Raw genomic sequence first — 11,311 nt, 5'->3', positions numbered from 1 at the left:
AGTTCATCAGGTGAGGGATGTTTAGCTTATTTACACTTTTTTTAGTTTTTAGGAATAAATGCTGTTATGAATACTTGAGTAGATAATTTGGTTTTGAAGCTCATTAGAAACAATATTTCTAATTGTTCAGTTTGAAAAACAGTTCTTAAGTTCTCTTAATTTATTCTCAGTTATCTTAAAGGAACAGAAATTAATTCCTTCCATGTGAAGGGAAGAAGCAACTGAATTGAATGACCCTTTGTCCCTTAGACCCTAGTCTTCCAGAATTTCCACCAGGTTCCTTGGATGACCTTGTAATTGGGGCCCTCTGGAGGGATTTTTTCTAGAATGGCTTCCTTTAATCCTTCTAAATCTATAAATGCACCTCCGGGAGAACCTCAAAGAAGCATAAAAGAACAAATGAATCCTTCAAATTACATAGGTGATTCTTAGTCACCAACAGCTTTGCCCTTTTTATCCAGATACTTAATATCGGGTGCATATCTTGGGATCCCAGGAGATGATTCAATACTTTACTATAAAAGCTTTCCTTTCTGTTGGGAGAAAGGGTTTTTTATAGTTAATTTGAAAGTGATCTGAAAAGCTACTTGGAAGGGGGAAGTGTGGGTTGCATCACAAAAATAGTTTTTTGATTTTTAAATAAAGAAGAATACAAAGGTTGACCTTGCTCTGATGTTTTTCATCTTGAAGATTTCTACAGGCTACCAGTGTGGTTACTAGATCTGCTGGTGTGTTTTCTATGTGGCATTGCCATGATGTGCCTTTGTGTCACTCCACAAACAGCACAGCCCATGGCTGCCATCAAGGTGTACTGTTTAAAATCGAGAAGCAGGCTCTGGGCAATGAATACTATTGCACCGTTTAGGATACTTACTGTAGAAGGGGATGGGTGCTAATACTATTTTTTTTTAACTCATATAGGCCAGATGCCAATTTGTTATTGTATTTTATGGTAAGGGCATGAGTGTTTTCAAGAGGCATTAAAAATTTTTGTATTTAAAAATGTTTCTATTAAGAATTTAAAAATTAAAAGATACGTAATGAAAAAAGTTGTCTTCTCTAAACCCAGTCAATAACTGATGTTAAACAGTATAGTGTGTGCCTATGTTTTTCCCCGTATGCTTATATAACATGGTATTAGATAGTCAAATTTTTTTTTTTTTACTATAAAAGTAGTGCTAAGACAACACTGCTGAAAGTTTTGGAAGAGTCACTTGCAATTTTTGCTCCCTGACATACTAGCTATTTTTTTAATATTCCCATTCAGTCTTCTCATACGTGTTACAAGTAACTTAAATATAGTGTTGATATTTACCATTTAAAAATAGCTGTGTAATAATTCATTGAGTGGAATATCATAATTATGCAGTCATTCCACTATTTAATTGCTTTACTTAGAAACCCAGACGTATGCCTACTAAGTCAAAAGGTATAAACACTTTCCTTGCCTCTTAATTTTACATAGTCACATTCCTATTGAGAGTGTTGAATTAATTGATGATGAAATTCTGCTCTACTATCAGCAGCCCTTGGTACATATTTACTTAGTAAGATATAGTTTACATGTATTTAAAAGTTTGATTTTTTTAAAAAGTTTGGGAATATAAACTTTATTTTTTGCTGGATAACCTTAAGATTCTAATTGAAATAGATTAGAATTAATGTAAGAAAGGTACTGAATCTCAGACTAATCTAACGGTAACTGCCTCTAACTTCAGTGTATTGGTTCCGTAAGCCACCCATGAGATAGTAATTCTGTTTTTTAATCACATTTCATCAAGATAAATTAGGGTACTTGCTGTTTTGAAAATAGAATGATCTCATCAATTTTTATGGTTTTAATATCATGTATGCTTGACTATACTGAGACTAAATTGAACAGACAATGCCTCTCCTTCCAACGTGAAGGAAGATCCTCCCAAAAGCTTTCTTTCTGCCCAACTTAAACATTTAACTTTTAGGGTTGCAGATGAGATGGTAAAATACCTACTTTTAACATTAGCTATGTGTTTCAAATTTGTTCACCTATAAACCAAGAAATGAGCTTTTCCCCCATTACCTTCATGTTTCATGAGTGTTACACACACTTCAAATTCACTGTTGAACGTTGCCTTTTGTAGTCACCTAACAAGTCAAGAGCAAACGATCTTTCCTTCCAATTTGTTTGAGATGCAGCATTCTTTTCTTCCATTGTGTGATGCTGTTAATGGAAATTTTATCCCAGACCACAAGGACCCCTGCGCATAACACCAGGGCATTCAAAATCCATCCTGTGATTGCTACGCATAACCTACGGTGTTGCTTTCGGTGCTTTTTAAATGGTGACACCCAACACTTGAAATTGTAGCTTTATGATCTCAGGGAGCGTTAGCAAATCTGTTTTTTTTTTTAATTAATTAATTTATTTTTGGCTGCGTTGGGTCTCTGTCGCTGCATGGGGGCTTTCTCTAGTTGCGACGAGCGGGAGCTACTCTTCGTTGCAGTGTGCGGGCTTCTCATTGCGGTGGCTTCTCTTGTTGCTGAGTACGGGCTCTAGGTGCACGGCTTCAGCAGTTGTGGCTCACGGGCTCAGTAGTTGTGGTTCGTGGGCTCTAGAGCGCAGGCTCGGTAGTTGTGACACACAGGCTTAGTTGCTTAGTGTTATTCTCTGTGCCAATAAGTGTGTGGATGAGAGCATTTCTGAAAAGAATTTATAAAAACTAAAAATCATTGGTGCTATAAACCAGCTTTACAAGGATATCAAGTTAGTCTACTTTTAACACCTGCTTCAGGAATGTGGCTAAATGTACCGTACTCACCCCAAAACTACAACTCTGGTTCCTAGGGGTTGAAAAGCTGACGCCCACCCTGCAGGTTTGATGCTGTTTTTGATGGTGCTCATGTAGGTGATACTGACGCTATTCCAATTGCCCCCTGGTCGATAGTGGTTGAGCAATGGAGCCTGATTTCAAAGATGTTTGAGTGTGAAGAACATGTGAGTCTGAGCGCACATATCGAGATGGGGCTGCATTTGTACGTGGCGGGGCCGGGGGGAGCCCTGCAGCTGGGCCACTCTTGGGCTCACCACCTGCCTTTTGCGTTGCTGGTGGGTTAACAGATCCAGTGGGCGCTAGATGAGTTGCTGAGGGTGATAGGATGTGTACACCTGCGGAGGAGGAGAGGAGATGTGAACTGCTGGGAGAGAACTTCAGGGAAAGAGCAGGTTGTCTAATGGGTGCTGTGTGGTCATGCTACTCTCTGTACATCCCCTGCCCGACCGGTGCCTGCTTCACCTACACCCTATGCACATGACCGACCTTCCTATGTCCTTGCCCCAGACCCCAGCTAGTGATTGTTCTTACCTAAGGGGCTATGAAGGGTGTGCCCCTCTGCTAGTTTCCCTGGTAACTAATGAGCCCACCTGGCGTCAATCCCCCTATAACTGGCAATCTCCCACCCCCCACCCCTGCCCTGCCCCAGGAGCGAAGACTGCCGCCATGTCCTGCCCGCCCATCCGATGCAGACAGTGGGGTGTCGCTCCAGGACCTTGCTTCAGACGTGTAAGCTCCCCCATCCATTAAACCACTCATGTCTCTCTTACTGACTCTGGGCTCTTTCTTTGATCTTGAAGCTGGGCAAGTGCAGGCCTTGTAGGCCTGCGGGGGGCAGCCCAACAGGGGGTTAAGTCACGTTAGGCTTATGGTCCCTGAGGTGACCCATCCCTTTTGTTCCATAAAATGTTAGGTAAAATTTCAATTTCCCATTAATGAAGTTGCAACTGTTTGGGTATTTTGGAGGGTGAGGCTACTGCAAAGGGCTGGGAATGGCCACCAAGGGTGTGGGTAGAATGGGAGACAGCCAGTGGGAGGCCTGGCCTTGATGACACCAGCACCTTCCAAATTTAGAAAGGAAGAGGCTGGAATAAGAAGACAAGGAGCTTTCATTGTTTTTAGAATAATTTATGCACAATTGGTCATCCACTAATTATTTTATAGCAGGTTATGTGTCAACATGAAACCAGAAATTTTCCAAAAAAGAGAAAACATATATACTGCGTAGTTTTTTTCAGTATTAGCTGATAACCACAGAAGTTGAGGTTCCATTTTAGGTATCTACCTTTTTTTTTTTTTTTTTTAGTTTTTAGTTAGTTTTAAAAAATCTTCAGAGGTTAACTAGACTTACTATGGTGATCATTTCACAATATTCAAGCAGCATGAATGGGTAAACATAGTGAAAAGTAATGTCTCCTGGTGTATCTCTCTAGAGGTGATCGTGACTGGTTACATAGTTGCATATTCAGATTTATATATATACATATAAAATAAATATATATAAAAATAAACTAAAATATATAAAATATATATAAAATAAAAATATATATATATAGCGTGTGTGTATGTCATGCCTTTCTCATTAACAACCTATGAGACTAAACTGTGGGTTCATTTGAATTTTCCTCATTTATTTTAAAAGCTGCATTACTTTTCATTGTATGGATGTACAAACATATACTTAACTGATTCTCTGATGATGGACATTTACACTCTTTTCAGTCTTTTACTATTACAAGCAGTGCTGCAAAGGACATCACTGCAAGTATGGTAAACTTTTATTGTCTGAAAGAACCAAAGTCACTTTTTGGGAATTTGAAGGACACTTTCTGGGAATTACAAAATAAATTTGTAATTTATTTATATACAAATAACTAAGTTCCTTAATATCACTTCTTTCCTACCATAATAAAAATGTATTGAATCATACCACAAACTCAGAACATAGTGCTATTGTATTTACGCAAATGTTTTTACGAAAAGAGCTACATAGAATAAATGTCTCATGTTTCTTCAATTGGGTTTACAATTGGGAGGCTGATTACTAAGACAGAGCAGCTGCTTTAGAAGTGGGCCGACCATCATTTTCTGGGTCCTTACTTCATTATTACTAGGTTTTAATTGTTGATGTTCATGATTTATATTCTATTTCAAATTAATAACAACAAAATAATCCTCTTGAATTTTTTCATTTTGAAACGTTCATTATCTGAAAAGAATCATCCAGCATTATCAGGATATGCAGATCCACTCTACCAATTTCTTCACAAAGTCATCAAGTATCATGTTGAATTGATAATAAATAGACACTTAAATGCAAGTGGAGGATGGAAGGAGGGAGGCCTGTGTTCCCAGCATCACTCTGCAAGGGCAGGTGCTGTTCACAGACACTCACTTGTCTATGGTGGGAGGTGTCCATGCCCCTCCTGCCCCCTGCACTGACGCCTGCAGACAGCACTAGATCTGCCAGGAATCACGATCCAACGACCCAAAGGAGACCAATCGCCTAGCAAATACCCAATGACGCTTTAAATGTCATCCCCATTCTTACCTTGATGACAATTTTGTATTTGAACATGAGCCTGTCTGGCATGCTGGAAATTACACGTCTTCCAAACAAGTACAAAAGTGTGAAAATCTGATTTTATTTAATTTTTATTTTTTGGCCACGCAGCATGTGGGATCTTAGTTCCCCAAGCAAGGATCGAACCCGCGCCCCCTGTATCGGAAGGGCACAGTCTTAACCCCTGGACCGCCAGGGAAGTCCCAGAAAATCTGGTTTTAGAAGGAGGTTTGATTTGGGGAAAAAGGTTTGCACCTGGAGGAGAAATGAATTCTGGCTGTCACTTTGCCCCCTGGTTGTGGATCTGGACCAAGTCACTTCCTGTCTTGGGTCTCCACTTCCTCACCCGTGAGAAATGGTGTGAACCTGGCCCTGCTGCTTCCCCACCTTCCAAAGCTGTGGTTTTAGTCGAGGGACTAGACACATGCCCATAGTTAAATGTTTTCTGAAAAAGTAACATTGGGTACGTTTGAAAGAATATCTGTAAACATGTAAATTATGAAGTATAAGAAAACCAGCTGGGGGGCAAACTGGGGGAGGGATAAATTGGGAGATTGGGATTGACATACACACACTACTATATATAAAATAGATAAGTAATAAGGACCTCCTGTATAGCACAGGGAACTCTACTCAATACTCTGTAATGGTCTATAGGGAAAAGAATCTAAAAAAGAGTGGATAGATGTATATGTATAACTGATTCACTTTGCTGTACAGCAGAAACTAACACAACATTGTAAATCAGCTAGACTCCAATAAAAATTATAAAAAAAAAAAAAGAAAAAACCAACTGCCACAAACCCACAGCTGTGCTCAGGAACTGCCCATTCCCATGGGCCCCCTTCCCACCCACCTGCCACATTTTCCTTCTCTTGTGCAGTTTTGCTCATTAGAGCTGGTCGTGGCAGTCTGTTTCCTCACTTCACTGGTGAGACATTAAGGTTCTAATGGAAGATGAATCAATATTTCTGTTCCTTTTTCTCCTTTAAATAAACCATTATCAAAATACCTAAATTAAAAAATAGTTTCCTTAAAATTATTCAGCACATTCATATTAAAGCAAAATTATTTGGTTGTCTTGCTGAAGAATATATAAAGCTGAAGTGTGGATTTCCAGTCAGTGAAATAGGTAGAATATATACATGGCAACAGTTTGAAAATTTCTCATTTTCTCCTTAAGTCATTGAGTTTTGGGGGGAAAATTTTTGCTAAATATCTCCCATATGCTCTGATACTAAGTTTGCAATGTTTACTAAACTCTGGAAATGAACTGCTGTGCTGACATATTTATTCAGTCTTGAAACAGATGGGATTCTGTTTGAAGGGGAGAAATGATTTTTTAGAATCTTTCTGTTTTAGTAAAAGATTAAAAAACTGTCCCTGTTCATATTGAATTTTGGTCATCCGGTAGTTTGTATAATTGTATAGAAACTGTTTTCAACACTTCTGTTTAAAGACAATTTATGACTCCCTGGGAAGATTCCTTTGCATTAATAAATAATGTCCTTTATTTTATATTTTAATACTCACTTTAGTGAGTGCTGTTTTGCTATCATTTTTTACAACAAATATCAGGGAACCCAGACTGACTTCATAACTTAAAAAATAAGCTGGAGGAATCAGGCTCCCTGACTTCAGACTATACTACAAGCTACAGTAATCAAGACAGTATGCTACTGGCACAAAAACAGAAATATAGATCAATGGAACAGGATAGAAAGCCAAGAGATAAACCCACGCACCTATGGTCATCTAATCTATGACAAAGAGGCAAGACTATACAGTGGAGAAAAGACAGTCTCTTCAATAAGTGGTGCTGGGAAAACTGGACAGCTACATGTAAAGGAATGGAATTAGAACACTCCCTAACACCATGCACAAAAATAAACTCAAAATGGATTAAAGACCTAAATGTAAGGCCAGACACTATCAAACTCTTGGAGGAAAACATAGGCAGAACACTCTGACATATATTGTGGCAAGATCCTTTTTGACCCACCTCCTAGAGTAATGGAAATAAAAACAAAAATAAACATGTGGGACATAATGAAACTTAAAAGCTTTTGCACAGCAAAGGAAACCATAAACAAGACAAAAAGACAACCCAAAAAGAATGGGAGAAAATATTTGCAAACGAAGCAACTGACAAAGGATTAATCTCCAAAATATACGAACAGCTCATGCAGCTCAATATCAAAAAAACAAACCAATTCAAAAATGGGCAGAGGACCTAAATAGGCACTTCTCCAAAGAAGATATACAGATGGACAACAAACAAATGAAAAGATGTTCAACATCACTAATTGTAAGAGAAATGCAAATCAAAACTACAATGAGGTATCACCTCACACAGTCAGAATGGCCATCATCAAAAAATCTACAAACAATAAATGCTGGAGAGGGTGTGGAGAAAAGGGAACCCTCTTGCACTGTTGGTGGGAATGTAAATTGATACAGCTGCTATGGAGAACAGTATGGAGGTTCCTTAAAAAACTAAAAATAGAACTACCATATGACCCAGCAATCCCACTGCTGGACATATACCCTGAGAAAACCATAATTCAAAAAGATACATGCACCCCAATGTTCATTGCAGCACTATTTACAATAGCCAGGATGTGGAAGCAACCTAAATGTCCATCAATAGAGGAATGGATAAAGAAGATGCAGCATATATATATACAATGGAATATTACTCAGCAATAAAAAGGAACGGAATTGTGTCATTTGCAGACACGTGGATGGACTTAGAGACTGCCATACAGAGTGAAGTAAGTCAGAAAGAGAAAAACAAATATTGTACATTAACTCATATATGTGGAATCTAGACAAATAGTATAGATGATCTTATTTGCAAAGCAGAAATAGAGACACAGACATAGAGAATGATGTACAAATACCAAGGGGGAAGCGGGGAGGGGGTGTGTGTGGGATGAATTGGGAGATTGGGATTGACATATATACACTACTATGTATAAAATAGATAACTAATGAGAACCTGTTGTATTGCACAGGGAACTCTACTCGGTGCTCTGTGGTGACCTAATGGGAAGGAAATCCAAAAAAGAGGGGATATATGTATACGTATGGCTGATTCACTCTGCTGTACAGCAGAAACTGACACAGCATTGTAAAGCAACTATACTCCAATAAAAAAAATAATTAAGCAAATATGAGTCTTCTGAAGTCTAGGTGATGGCTCACAGTAACAGTTTCCAGGGATAAGGTTTAGCTATAGAATGAATTCACAGAATAAAAGGAATACCTCTTCCAGCATAATGTGCAGGACTTTATAAAAGCTAAACTTAAAACAAACACAGTGATTCCTGAGATGAAATGGAGAAACCACTTATCCCTGTCCTGGAACCTCTGTGCTTTTGTCTACCAATACGGACACTCCTGACCACAGCACAGGTTGAGAAAGCCGTTGAGCTACTTTCTCGCTCCGTGGCTGTGTTATCTATTGCTGTGTAGCAAACAGCGTGGCTTAAAACAACACACATTAAGCATCTCATAGTTTCTGTGGATCAGGTATGATCCTAGATGATCCTAAGCAGGATTCTGTTTAGGATGTGGCTGAATCAAGGTGTGGTCCAGGGCTGGGTTCTCATCTGCACGCTTTCCTGGGGAAGAACTGCTTCTAAGCTCACTCAGGTGGCTGGCAGGATTCGTTTCCTGGTGCTTATATCACTGAGGGCCCTGGTGTTTTGTGGCTGTTGGCTGGCAGTTGCCCTCAGCTCCTAGAAGTCAGTCCTAGCTCCTAGAAACTTCTGGAAGTTTCTTGCCACGTGGGCTTTCCCATCATGGTCACTTAATTCATCCGGCCAGCAAGGAGAGTTTCTAGAGTGAATCTGCTAGCAGGACAGAGTCTTACATAACATAACCCAACCAAGGAAGGGACATTCCATCATCTTTGCTATATTCTATTGGTTAGAGGCAAGGTCTTGCTTACACCCAAGGGGAGGGGTTCCCCAGAAAAGTGACCACCAGGGGGCAGGGACTGGGAGTCTCCCACAATGACCAAGTTTGATGGTTGTCTAGCGCCCTGAATTCATCATGATGTGTTATATCATGAGGGTGAGGAGAGACTTGCAGTTTACTCCCAAAGCCTCCCATGAATTACGTTCTTGGGCTCCTGCTGGATTTCTCCCTGGCCAGGTGATCAGGTCAGGACCACTGAAGATGCTCTGCTAATCTGACTCCACCCATTTGGGATCTGGCATCCTTTACTCCATCAGCCATCTCTGAGAGACGGTGCTTCCCGTCTTTTCTTTCACCTCAGGGTTTAACCTTAGCTAACACTTCTCCCTCTTCCCCTCCCTTCCTCTGGGGCCTCAGAGGCAGCTTCTCTCCCCACACTCCAAGTAGCTTTCCCATCCTCCCATCTATCTATCAACCAGGTTTCAGAGGGATGGAAAACCAAACTCTCAGCCATGGAGCGAGAAAGTAGCTCAACGGCTTTCTCAACCTGTGCTGTGGTCAGGAGTGTCCGTATTGGTAGACAAAAGCACAGAGGTTCCAGGACAGGGATAAGTGGTTTCTCCATTTCATCTCAGGAATCACTGTGTTTGTTTTAAGTTTAGCTTTTATAAAAGGAGGAACTCTGAGGAGGAAAATGCAGACAGCTCACGTTTGGGGGCACATTTGGGGGCTGGGCTGGCCGTCTTTGCCCCACCCCCCAGCCCCGCTGGTGGTACTAGGCCTGAGCTGGGCAATCCTCCAAAGCCCCAGTTGTGGTCGGCCAGAGAATAGCACGGTAGGTCGTGTGCCTGTGCCTGGCGCAGTTCTCAGGCCCTACTTTGCTTATCAGCCGCTCTGCCCTTGCCTTGAAGCTCAGACCTTGCGAGCTGATAGCATCTGCCCGTCCTGCCAGGGTCAACACTGCCGGGGCACGTGAAGCTGGCAGTGCTCCCGGAGAGGGGGTTGGATGCCACATTGTCGCTGAGGCAGCAGGTGTGTTTGGCCCTCATCTTGACAGGCCCCTTTGGCTCAGACCTTGCGAGCTGATAGCATCCGCCCGTCCTGCCAGGGTCAACACTGCCGGGCCCTGTGAAGTTGGTGGTGCTCCTGGAAAGGGGGGTGGGTGCCACCTTGTCGCTGAGGTGCCAGGTGCGTTCGGCCTCATCTCAACAGGCCCCTTTGACGTCTCTCCTCATCCTCCCTCCTCCCGAGGCCCCGCAGTACTTACTTGGGTCAGTGGATCCAAGGGCAGCAACTCTTCCCTGTCTAGGGTCCTCTGGGGTCTGTTGTCAAGTAAGATCCACCGTTCTTCAAATCTCGGCCCCGTGGACGGTTCATTCTCACTGGCGGGAACCCTGGCAGGGCCTGTGCTTCCAGAAACCAGAGCCGTGTGCAGGGGTACAGCATCATATCCCTGGGCAGGAAGCTCTGCACCTGCGCTTGGCGAATGTCCCTGGCTTGTGGCGGGGCAGGCGGCACAGGCGGAGCAGAGACGGCGCTCAGCTGAGCGTGTGCAGGCTCGGGAATTCTGTGCGCCGTCAAAGCGGCCGAGGCCTCCAGCTGTGTGCCAGCTCCACGTCATACCGTGGAGATTTGCAAGGATGCCACACCAGCGTTCCTGCCGTGCAGCTCCGGAAGAAAGAAGCAGGTTCTGCGCGTGGTTAAGACTCGAAAGGCATCTGCCGGGAAGTGTGGACTGTGCATTCTGGAAAGCGCGTCAGGCTGGCTGGGCCAGTTTGCAGGAGCGATTTGTGGCAAAAATCATACCTAAGGAACTTAGAGACATGAAAGGCCCCAACTTCTCATTCTTTGTGCAACTAATTTCACAAGAGGGAGGGAAGGAGGCCACGCTGGTTGTTGTTGGGAAATGAGACCAAATAACTAGGTCAGAAAGGGTAGCACCAGTTTTGACGGGACGGGGGCAGGTGCCGTGGATGTGACCCAGCAACTTGGGATCAGATCGAACAGGCCGAGT

The sequence above is a fragment of the Balaenoptera borealis genome (genome assembly GCF_965194805.1).
Source record: "Balaenoptera borealis genome assembly, chromosome: 8".
Lineage (NCBI taxonomy): Eukaryota > Metazoa > Chordata > Mammalia > Artiodactyla > Balaenopteridae > Balaenoptera > Balaenoptera borealis.
The sequence above is the reverse complement of the archived record's forward strand: the minus strand, read 5'-3'. Positions refer to the sequence as shown.